At 38.6% G+C, this 10,094-nt stretch overlaps 1 protein-coding gene across 4 annotated transcripts in view; it reads right to left on the minus strand.

Annotated features, from left to right (window-relative positions):
- The window catches only part of AFTPH (aftiphilin), a 48,416-nt gene extending 38,449 nt beyond the window's left edge, over positions 1–9,967 (minus strand). The window contains exon 1 of one of the 4 annotated variants that reach the window (XR_008234747.1): positions 9,841–9,966. The gene's annotated coding sequence lies outside the window, so the exon portion shown is untranslated. Of the gene's footprint in view, positions 1–9,840 lie in introns of all 4 variants that reach the window. The other 3 variants (XM_052784199.1, XM_052784198.1, XM_052784200.1) reach the window with 3 other exon arrangements.
- Positions 9,968–10,094: the final 127 nt, after the last annotated feature.

Raw genomic sequence — 10,094 nt, forward strand, 5'->3', positions numbered from 1 at the left:
CTTTATAACCAAATTTCCAAGATCTACTGTGGTCAACCATCAACGCTAAGATTAAACACCCAGTATATCCAGATTACAATTGATTTCTGAATGTTTTACCGCAGAGGAAGATCCATACGCTATACACAAAGATAGGCCCTGGTAGGTACAAATGCTGGTTTTGTTCTTTTGTAGAAAAAAGACCGATTAGGTAGATATTGGTATATATTAGCTCATCTCAAGGCACCTTATCTTGGGGATAGCACTATACGGAGCTATAGGGGAGTTGGTTAAACAGTGAATGGCATTGTGTCTGGAATTCATGACTCCTATGGTCACAAGTCAGTAGCTCTTTAGTAACACACTGACATTTAGGAGAAAGGACAGAGAAAACTGTCAAGATGGGACTCACTCCCCGCTTCTAATTCCTGGAAAAGGGAAAGGATTTCTTGGTTTGGTTTTTTTTTTCTTCTTTTTTAATAAAAAAAGGAGTGGGTTTATTTACTTGTAACAGATCATCCCTTGTAATTAAATTTGAGTTCACAAGTCTCCAGTTGAATCTCAGTAGACAATAGCATAAATTTATTATCAAACCTCCTGAAATTTAACAAGAGTTGTTACACCTACTTGGAAAATTCAGTTGACACAATATTTATCATCTTATCCCATGTGAAAACAGCTGAAGAGACTGTAAAGGCAAGAAACTAGTTCTTGAAACAAACAAAAACCCCTCAACACTATTTCAAGGACAGCACTGACTGAATATAAACATTCATTATCCCAGAGAAAAAGGAGCTTGAACAGAAACAATGAAATGGCTAGAAAGAAGGAAAGTGAAAACAAGTGTCCCACAAAAAACACCTTTGATCAGCTTCTGGAGAATAATACTGGAGGGTGGGATAAGCAACTCCTTGACCAAGACCGAGTACTATGATTGGAGCCACTGCAACCTCAACAGTAATTTTATCATATCATTAGATGTTTTATTCTTTATTAGGCAGAGATGGAAAAGCCCTCTAAAACACATCTCTAAAGTAATTTAAAAAGAAAAGATTTTAAAACAGAAAGTGACAGTTGCACAGTATGTTGATTTACATTGGAAAGAAAAAGCCATATAACTAAACCCATAGAAATCTGAAGCAGAAACCCAAATAAATTCCCTAAATATTTCAGTTACTCTCAAACAAGTAGTCTATAAAACATTGCATGCTTAAAAAGTCAAATGCTTGTGTGCTGACACAAGTTAAAGCTAGGAAGCTAACACGTTTGATTTTGAAACCAAGATTTCTGAAGTCCACAAGACCCAGTCTTGAAGCTTTCAGTGCAGTATGAGTAATAAAGATCCAAGTTTAACACCAAAGTATTTTTATATATATATATATAAAAAATACAGATACATATCAGATTTTTCTTCTTTTGAAACAAAATTTTAGAATAATCAAGTCATGCAAGCAATTATATTCAAGTAAAAGGGAGATTAAATCTAGGTAGACCAGCCTCCCCTCTCCCAGAAACCTTATTTTTATTGCTGAGAAGTCATGAGAAGGGGAGGAAAAAGCAAAAGACAGATGGAACCTCAAATTTGTTTCCAACTGGCAAATATATAAACTCACAGCCCTGTACATAGACAATGACATCAAAGTATAGTTTTGCTGGTTCAGTAATAAAACAAATCCACATTTTACTCCTACAGCCTCAAGTTTTCTAACATCTTGGAAAGTACTTTGATCAGCTGCAACTCTTTTGCTTGGCTAAGAAGCACTGCCAGCTCAGTGGCCTGCCTAGATTACCATAGCTTTATGGATAGGAATTAGATGCAGGAGGATGCTGATGAGCCTCCTAATTTATGCCTATATACAGGCCAATATTACTTAAATTAAAAAATTGCAGTCATCACAACTCAGACTAAACAATGAAGCCTAACTAAAAAGTTGGGGTTTGTTTTTTTTTTTTTACTATATCTCAAAGCCATATCCTAACACTATGAATCAGAGGCCTTGAAAAAAACTTCTGAACTTTTCCATTAAAAAGAAAATTTGTCTGTATTTTTCACCAAAAGCATGTGTGGTTTGTTTTATTTTTAAGTCTTTTTAGATTTATAGGTTTGTATAAGTTGAGTTATAGGTTTGCACTTGAGTTATTTCAAATATCACATTCAGCTCTGTATTAGTAACCGCTCCATCACTTGACATCAGAAGATCTCATGCAAGAAATGCTGACAGAAATTAATTCTTAACCTGCGTTGGATGTACATTCATATATTATCCATCATAACAACTTTACCCATTTTTTGTGTTGGCCATTTAGTTTATTATTATCTTAACCTCAGCTAAAAATAAATCATAATAGAGTTGAGAAAATCCTTAGAGGCAAGGATGATCTAAAAAAGCCCCAATATGCAGCATTCAGAAAACACACTGAATAATGTGAGAGCAGCAAGCATCACAGTCAAAGGGAATTCACCTACAAGACTCCTTTTCTTTCCAGTTAACATAAAAAAAAAAAAAAAAAAAAAAGGGAGGCAAGGAACAAGAACAGTAGGGACAAGCACAGGACAAAGATAATGGGAAGAGGCTGCATGGGGGCTGAAGCAGACTGCCAAAGCCCAATCAGACACGTAGGAAGATCTCTGACCATCTAAAAATTTCCTCTCCTGCAACTTCTGCCATAGAGAAGAAGAAACTTCCTTCAATTTTTCATTTCAAAGCACTTCTGAAACATCACAGGGATCATTTACACAGCAGCAGTCCAGTAGCACGATACTCTGCTCCAGAGATGTTTCAGTAACAGTTGCCAAAACAGGATCTGCAAGAAACATTAACTGTGCCTTTAAAAATCTGATCAGAGGTTTGACAGTCTACTACATGTTTAGTCAGTTTATACCCATAAGAACCAACTGCATAATCGATTGTATGGACTTGTGTAAAATTTTTTTTAAAAATGTCAGCTACTTCCAACGATGTTACAGCTGCATTTTAAAAACTTAAAGAGCTCCAAAATGTAAGAATGTGTATTATATATGTGTAAGGTTGTTATGTTAACACAATTTAATTGTTGTTTACAGAACTCAAAAGAATACCATACTCAAAGTCTAACAGAAGGAAAAAAGTCATACTAATATTCCCTCTCTCCTTGACTGACTAATTAGTGATATTTTTAAACAGGGCATAATCCCAATTCTCCTTGAAATATAAAAACAGCATGGGCATTTTTAGCCTTAATGCAGTTTTCTTCAGAAAGAATTTCATTATGATCCCCTTTCCCAACATCCAAAAGTGTTCCACCTGTCACACAAACTATTGAACCAAATTCGTTATCATCCACTGGAACATTAACATGGTGAAAACCCACAGGTCTGACAGAACAACAACTTTGTTCATTAATTCATTTAGTCAATCCCTGCTTTGTCTGGCATCTCAAACAGGGGCTAAGAGCTGGAACTGTGGCTTCATCTTTTGTAGTACTTTATACCCAACTCAGACATATTCTTTGTCAAGACATTAGGCTGTATAATTTTGTAAACCTGGTATTTCAAGTGATTAACCCAAAACGTGATTTACCTCAAAGTAGAATTTGAACAATTCTATGACCGATATGCAGATTATTTATCTTCTCCCTATTTTTGAGGGAATTGGCTCCCAAATTTAAGAGTCAGCTATGAAGTTAACATGCAGTTTTGCACTTATTTGTTCATTTAAACATTCTTGAAACATGTAAATTTTAAACAAATGGAAACCACCAATTTTTCAGCACACTATATAGTAAGGATTCTCCTCTGAGTGAAATTATAACAGTTTTTACTTGCACATCATAGAGCAGCTAGTTCTATGATTTGTAATATGAAACAACACAGTTTTCCGGCATCAGACCTTACACCCTGAAGTGAAGAATCTGACAGAGTTTAAGTGTTCATGTTTAGACTGAATTATGTTAGCCACAATCACATACTTATGTTGACAAGTGTCAGCAAGTTTTTCAGATCACCATAGTTTAATATTAGACTGATGATGGATGTTTATCAATTCCTCACGACATGCAGTTGTCCAATATTTTCCAGAAAAAAACTATTAAAGAATTGTGTTCTCTTTCAGATGCCATCTTCTGCAGTCTTTTACCTGTTTGATTTTTTTTTTTTAAAAAGCTGAAAACATTAGTTAACTTCTTGCTTCCATGTGTTTCTTTATATTCATACTTTGATATTCATTATGAAGGAATCTGACAAACAAATTTCAATATCATAAATAGAAGACCACTTTTAAAGTTAATAGTAGAAATGTAATTCACCAATACACCTATGAGTACACATTGACATTTTACTATAAAGAAAAAAAAAATTACTGATTAATTTGGTAAGATTCAATTCTCTTACTGCAGCTCTTGGTTTAAACCTTTTTTCTAAGTTCACAAGAATTTAAGAATGTAACTCAGGTTAATTTAAAACACTCAAAAGAGGATACAAAACAGAAATCAGTAATGCTGGAAAAGATAAGAGTAGTAGTTCACTTAAGTTTTGATAGGGCAAGGATTCACAAAGACAAAATGCATACCCTTCTTTTATCTCAAGTCACTAACCAGGTTTCTAAAACATTTATTATCAAACCAGGGTATCTTCTTATTTGCTTGCAAGTAAATAGGGAACAATATCTGCTTTCCTCATACACGGATCACATCCTTGTTCATTACCTTTTTGTAGAATAATAGTAACTGTCTAACAAAGATACGGCAGCAAAAAGAACAATGTAATTACAATACACAAAAGCAGGTATAAATAGTTCCTTCTCTGCGTATCTTCTAAGGCAAAACTTGAAATAGCATGTTTTGCTCTTATGTAAGACCTAGAAAACTGGGAGCCCACAAACAAAAAGTATCTCTAAAGAAATACTTGAGGCATGTAAATTCAAAAGAAGAAACTCCTTGTACACCAGAATGTTCCCTTTAACTTAAGACGAACATTAGCAAAACAATGGATAACCCCTCAGCTGTGGGTTATTCTGAGATCAAAGCTGAGTTAAGCAACCCATCACTTAAAGCATAAAGAAAACAAAATAATCAGAAATGGCATGATCAAGATCTCCATGACAGAAACAACATTACTGAAATGCCCTACAGTTAAAGCCTTGCAATGGCAAGGAGATGGATTTAAGTCATTAGCTGCTAGCATCTGATCTTTCCAAGAACATTTAACTCTTCTACTGCAAGGAAATTCCTCAAGCAGATACCAAAAATACCACAGTAAGGACCAGATTTAGACTTCTCATTACAGCCAAATGTTGGCTTCCAGTAGAAAAAGCTGTCCTCTTCTGTTATAACTTTGCCTTTTCATTGGCTTATGAATAATGGAAAATGGATTTACAGTCGTTCTGAATCTGAGAACTTATTTCTAGAAAGGTTGTTGTAAATGAGGGGAGCCTGTCTGTTAAAATAGTATCTACAACCCAAATCCACTCTAGAGACAGAGACACTGTCCAGACTGAAGTCAATATGTTCTTAAATGGGTTTAATAAGTTTACTTGTATTTTTGGAATAAGTTACCAGCAAACAAAATACAGCAAGAAAATGTTTACTTCATAAAGCCTCCAAGAAATCAATGTTTTCGATTTTTAATCTAACGCTCTTACAGCCAGAAGGTCAATTACCCAAAGCAGGAGTTTCACAGCACTTTTTTTTTCTTGGACATATATGAGTTGAGGAAAACAATGTTCTCCAGTTCCAGTAAAGCAAATGTATCTAAGCCTTATTTCTCATTATCTGACACTTGGAATTAAGCAACACCACTGTACATTACTGTGGTTTCAACAAACACTGAATATGCTAGACACCTCCTATTAGAAAACGTTGTATGTAAAATTAATATTAAAGTAACAAAACTCAGGAGACTGCCATCAGGATTCAGCCACTTATCTCAGGCAGCTCATTCTTCCTGTGCTCCTGCCCTCCCGAGGATGGCAGTAAACACCAGGCATACTCAGACAATCCAGCATACAAGATTCAAACCTCTTTAACACTGCTGCTCTTCCTCTCATCACTGACAATACAGGAAGACTAAGTTAGGTGGCACAAATGTGAAATTTAAACAGATCTGAGATACAGATATCTCCCTTTAAATCTTACTTGTTAGATTACATAAAGAAGCAATCAAACCCATACTTTCAGTAGTTGTGCTGTTTCAATTCTCCCTATTTCATTTTGGCTTAGCTGTGGAATCAGAGGAACACTTGAAAAATATGAATCTAAATGTTGTTAGTTCATGAAACTCTTTTTTAACCAAGAACAGCATCGCTTCCCCAAAACCAGAAGACCAGATTATTTTTATAAAGTTACTATAAACAACAAAATTTAATGTTTCAACTCAAAATCTACTGACTTGCTTTAACAGCTGAGATAAAGACACTGTCTATACCTAAATCCATAAACAGACAGTGGGGAAAATGTTGTAAGAACAAGCATGTTTTTATTTCATATAGGTAAACACAACTGGCTGGGAAAGTCAATCAGGTTTAAAATCTGGCTCTGTGGGAACACAATATTTGTGTCCAATGTACAGCACACATCCGTACAATGTGTAAAGACAGATGTCATAAGTAACACATAACTGGGATGTTTTCATTCTTACCATTTCTTAAATTCCTTTTAAAACAGTGTTCAACTCGGTGAGAAAATCTATTTCTGGATGTTACCCTCAAACATGTTAGCTGGGAACCTGTTCTAAATTAAGACGAAAAGATGCTGCATTAGAAAGTATTGGAACTAGATTACCTAAAGTCAACTGTTCTCAGTGATTTATTTACAGAGTAGTATGTTTTCCATCACATATAAACCCTTCAAACTTCACATAGACTACAGTAAAGAGCAGGATTACAACTGCCCAGAGGTGCCCTCTTACATGAAAGGTTCTCCCACAGCTTGGCAGAGGAAATAACGTTTGCATAGGGAGAACAACCATAGTTCTTCCTTCTATTACTGCAAACTTTTGCTTGTTTTTAAGTGAACAAATATTTTCTTCAACATGCAGAGAACAAGTAGGTGAAGACAAAAAAAAAAAGCAAAAAACCCACCTGAATCAATTTAAACACACGTAGCAAGAACAGGCTTACCTTATTCATCATTCATCCCACCTACAGACATTATCTCACATTAAAAACACAATACAGGAGGGACACCTAATACTTCAAAGAATAAAATCTATTTTCCATCACTTTTCAATAGACACAAGAACTTGAGGGTTCACATTTCCTTCCCGCTGATACCTACTTTCAAATGCACTAAAGCAAAGACAAGATTTGCCCTTCCTTGTGGTTCCTCCAAAACAGGACTTTTGGATTTGAAAAACACATATTATTTGCCTTATAGAAGCAGACTCATTACATCACCTTGCAACTGTTACCAATACAGAAATATTCTTTGCAGTATCAATCCAAAACTTTAATTGCTAAAGACATTAGCAAAGTCTACTAGAAATGAGACTGTCAGTTTTCAAACAAGGCACATTTCAAGGCCTTTTCTGTGTGCATAGGAGCAGCTTACACAGTGTGTTTTCTGCACAAAGGAAAAATAAAATCAACAGACAGAATTTCTGAAACCTAGCAATGAGTAGGATCTAAGACACTTCTCTGAAGAGGACTATCCAGAAAGGTTATGAGTATTTTGAATCCCCATGAAAAGGTTAGCGTGTCATTGCACTGAAATGTTCACAAAGATGTAGTTTGAATTGTCAAACAGTACAATAGCACAGAAAGGAATGAACATTTTGTCAAAAAAGATAATGATTATCTGAAAGAAGATTATGCTGCTGAGTATAGTGAAAACAACCAGATCCAGCACCAGTTTCTTTACCGCTGCGTTTCCAACTGATACCACTATATAGCTGCAAGGAGAGCTCTATGAATATTTCAAGAGGAAAGGGCAAAGAGTTGACAGAAGTCCATCTAAGCTGCTCTATTATTTCCACTGTGAAAGACAAGTCTTTTCAACGTACTGAAAGTTTCAGAATATTATTTTACGTAATTAGGGTGTTAAAATGCTTGCATTAACTTAGTAGCTTACTACAGAAATTTTTAAGTATAAATGTAAGATCCCATGCTGCCTTCATCAACAGAAATATGTAACACAAATATGTTTCACTGTGTATAACTGAATTTTATAGACTAGTAAATCCTTTGCTAAACAAAACCATGATCTGAATAAAAATTAAAAAAAAAAAAATCATTGGACAGCATGAACTGATCTATTGAGGCCGAGATCCTTCAACTGCTTATTTATAAACAAATTAAGGAAGTAAAAAGAGGTCATACTTTCACATGACCTTAGAAGGTCACACGACATGTACTTTTATGCAAACATCATGTGGAATGGAAACACCACAGCCGCATTAGCTTTTCTCAAGTCTCTTTACTATACAGTTAATTTGGTTTTTTAAGTTTAAATTATCCCATCCTCAAATTTATGCTATTTATTTTCACTGATATGAAAGGAATGTTTCAAAAAAACCCCAAACAAACAAACCCTCAGTAGCTACAGGTACTTCACCTCTTCGCCCAGCTCTCCCAATTAATGTTATATTCCTCCAGGTACAGCTCCAACTTCAGGAAGAGGAACCGCTGCCTACGCATTAGCTGTATGAGCATGCATACAAACTTCTGTGTGCTGACAATACAACCTAACGTTTTTATGCTTAAAGTAGGCTAATTGGTTTTCCAAGTCTAGTTCATATGTCCAGAGAATAAAACAAGGAAGAAATACTTTTAATTTTGTTCAACCTCCAAGGACCAGCCCAGTTAAAAACTAGCATCCATCAAACTCATTTTACCATGGATTCAACAGCTTAAGAAATCAGTTCTAATGAAACACATCGCGCTGTAAACCATGCATGAAAACAAAACTTATACAACCAATGCACTACAGCTCTTGTCAATGATGCTTCTTCTACTCCATTTATGAACAGATGTTTGCTTTAAAAGGAGTGTCAGACTTCTGAAGGTTTCAATTTCTGTGCTGAAGCTGGAAGGAAGGGGCTGTCATCATCAAGAAGCCAACTTACTGAGCTTTGAAGGAATCCCAAGGCTTAACCCTTAAACCCCTGGTTCAAGCAATTGTCTAAGGAAAAAGAATATTTTGGTTCATCAGGTAGCCACTTACAATAGCGAACCGAAGGATTAGGACCTAATAGGCATTTCAGCAATTTTGCCCCATTTTAGAATGGCGTTACTTCTAAAAAAAATAAAATCAAACCATAACTCTGCTTCAGCATGTCATCTTCAGTTGCATTTAGCAACAGCCACACTTTACACCCCTTAAAAAAAGAAAGCTTATGAGGAAAAACCAAACACACAGGTCAGCTTAGCTTCTTGTACCACACCACCGAGCCCTCTCTTCCAGCTGCGGCTCCGCTGAACCCCACAAAAACGCGGGGCACTCGCCCCAGGGCGGCCGCCACCCCGCCCGCAGCCAGGAGCGGCATAACGCCGCGCGACCCCCGGGGCCCGCCGCCGAAGGACAAAGCCGCCCGGCTCCCAGGCCGGCCCTGCCGCGGCCCGTCCCCTCGCTCCAGCCGCGGCGGGACGAGCCGAGGGAGAGGCGCCTCCGCGAGGGGGAGCGCTGCGGGGCTTCACTCGCTTTGCCCAACTCTCCCGCCTGGCAGGGCGGCCCGGCCCCGCCGCCCTCCCCCGACGATGGAGGCGGGGGGGCGGCGGGGAAGGACGGAGAACACGATGCCCTGACAGGCCCCGGCCGCTACAGGCCTCCGGGGGAAGCCCCGAGGGGGTCCCCGCCCGCCACTGCGGGGCAGGGGGTGCCCTTCCTCGGCCAGGCCCGGAGGAAACGAGCCGCCCCCCGCTCGACGGTAGCGGCGGCGCCGTCTCTTACCTGCGGGCTGCGCGGGGGGCGGCGGGGCCCGAGCGGGCATGGCGGCGGCGGGCGGGGGGGGGGGGGTAAGGGAGGGAAGGGGAGAGGGGACGCGGCCGGCTATCTGAGGCCTCCCGCGGCAACCGCCATCGAGGGGGAACCCATGTCACGGCAACAGGAACCGCGTCGCTGCGGCCCGGCCCCCTCCCGGCAGCCACCGCCTCCTGCCCCGCCACCGCCCACTTGGCCTCCCGGCAAGCGCCGCGCCGCGCCAC

Source organism: Harpia harpyja, chromosome 4 (genome assembly GCF_026419915.1).
Source record: "Harpia harpyja isolate bHarHar1 chromosome 4, bHarHar1 primary haplotype, whole genome shotgun sequence".
Taxonomy (NCBI): domain Eukaryota; kingdom Metazoa; phylum Chordata; class Aves; order Accipitriformes; family Accipitridae; genus Harpia; species Harpia harpyja.